We start from the raw sequence: 2410 nt of genomic DNA, 5'->3' as shown, positions 1-2410 counted from the left end.
GTCATAGACAGTGTGAGTGTTTTTGTATAAAAATATAGTTTTTACCAAATGCAATCTATTGTGTGAACAATCCTGAAATAAGGGAATAACAGAAATAGGAGAATCTGAGACCAAATTACATATTAAGGTGATTTTCTCAGTGTGGTACATGAGAAGTCAAGTGCAAAAACAATAAATTTTGACACAGAAGTATTTTATTTTAAAGGATTAAAGCTTGTACATTTTTTTCTATTTTATATGCAGAAACTTTACACATGTGCAATGGGGGTAGACGGTAAAAGAAGGGAGTAGGAAGACACTAGCAGACCCTGAAACAAACTGGAGGAAGTGAGGAAAGGAAACAGACGGGAAAAAAAGACACAAAACGGCAGCTGTACGTCGGCCAGAACCCCCTTCATGGCACCTCTCCATCTTGCCTTGACTTGCATGACCTTCTCTTAAAGTACAGGCTGTGGTTTTTTTTCCCAATTTAAAAATACTCCCTGCTATATTCTACTCTTCACTGAATTTTTTTGACGGTGAATTCTTTTTTCTTTTTTTTCACTAAAAGTGGTGCTTTCACCTCACCCTGCATTGCATGTTGTGTGACAGAGTGTCAGAAATATGGCCATGGTGTGTACAATATCAACAATCAAGCATGTTTGCCCTTACCCTTACCCATGGTGCGCTTCCAGAGTTTGTTTGAGGCTATACAAAGTTCCCATTGTGCAAAAGCAAGCGGCAGGCAGTGTAAAGTTCTCTCTCTGAGATTTATTGTCGCTCAAAAATACACATAAAGGTTGGCTTAATGCTCAAAGAAAAGGTGTGAAATTATTATTTCCACACACCTTCTTTTCTTATCGCGTTCCACTGTAGCATTGCTTAAAAAAGAAAAGAAAACTGTGTCCAGCTGGAAACCGGCGACATGTAAAAATTACCAAACATAACTGAAGACTAGTAGTTATATTTGACAGGTTTAGCTATTTAGTTTGCAGAACCAGTGTGTAATTTCAAGGAGACTTCTCTAATGTAGAGAGAATACAGGCATTTATGGTGTGTCAAAGAAAAATGTTATACGGATGTACTCTGTTTTTTACCTGCCATCATGTACAGTATTGAGTGAATTGTGTAAGTGTTTTTTTTTCTTATCTTATGAAACATTTCCAGTCTTTTGTAATAAACCCATTTCATAACAAAATTAATCAACGATAACCCGCCTTTCAACACCTCATTGAGAGTGTTTCTATTTCAACATCTTTTTGGAACAAAGAAAAGCAGAAAGATGCAGAAATTGATAGTTGCAAAATGACTGCATTCAGTATGCTCTTTCCCCTCTCGCCTGATTTATTGTTATTTCATTGTGTGAGAAAACTGCATACGTTTGTCATTATAATACAGAGGGGGTGCTTTTACTAACATTATGGGGACAACAATAATTTGACTGGCACATTCCTCAATGGATAAAACCCCAACAATAACACATCACAAACAGTTGGCATGGCAGCAACTGCTGTTACTTCACTCAGGGAATCCTCACAGATGGAACAACAACGGAAGCCTAATTCACAACAACATGAATGTAATCATCTGGGTATTTATTTGCATTTCTACGATCTGAACCCTAACAATAACAAAAAAAAACTAATAATCTGCTTTTGTTTTTACCCAGTAGTTACATCATGTGCACTTATGTGATAATCTTTTTAGGCATAGCAATCATGTTATCTATTTGTCTCTTCCTATTGTCGTTACTTGCTGAACTAAATTCCATGCCAACCCAAGTCGTGGCTGCCAAAATGATGACAGTTGTCTCAGGTGAATGTAAGGTTAATTTATCTTTGCATTGCAACGCTGACAAATTGTAATTTATGCATTCAAGCTTAAGTCACATGTTTTTTTTGCTGTTCACACTGATTATGAAACATCACACCACAGAGTTTTCTCTGAGGGCAAAAATCAGGAGACGCAGTACAAATGTGGGCTTGCTGTTAATGTACTACATGGGGCCCGCTTTGCTCAGTTTTTTTTTGCCATTGAGCATGCCACTATGTCTTTTTGGGGATGGATTGTGGGGAAGGAGGTGGGTGGGGGACGAGGTTTCTGCTTGGGCCCTCGGTAGCATTTTAATTCCACCACGATCCACCAGCTTTGCACCCTGGGAATTAGTCAGGAAGTTGAATGTGAGCAGGAAGCCTCATGGTTTGTGTTTCCATACTATCCGCTTCAATCTTCAACGTTACATGCCTCTGTTAGCATTCTCGGTATGTGACATAGATGCTGACATACTGTTCTGATATCTCTGTTATTATTGTCAGAAAGTTTTATGTAATATGTATATTTTAGATGATGATTACTAGCTCATATTAGACTGATGGTATGCTTCAGTAAGCTAATTTGCCAGTATTATCTTGGGTTGTGCCACATGTAAGTA

The sequence above is a fragment of the Etheostoma spectabile genome, chromosome 9 (assembly GCF_008692095.1).
Source record: "Etheostoma spectabile isolate EspeVRDwgs_2016 chromosome 9, UIUC_Espe_1.0, whole genome shotgun sequence".
Taxonomy (NCBI): Eukaryota; Metazoa; Chordata; class Actinopteri; order Perciformes; family Percidae; genus Etheostoma; species Etheostoma spectabile.
The sequence above is the reverse complement of the archived record's forward strand: the minus strand, read 5'-3'. Positions refer to the sequence as shown.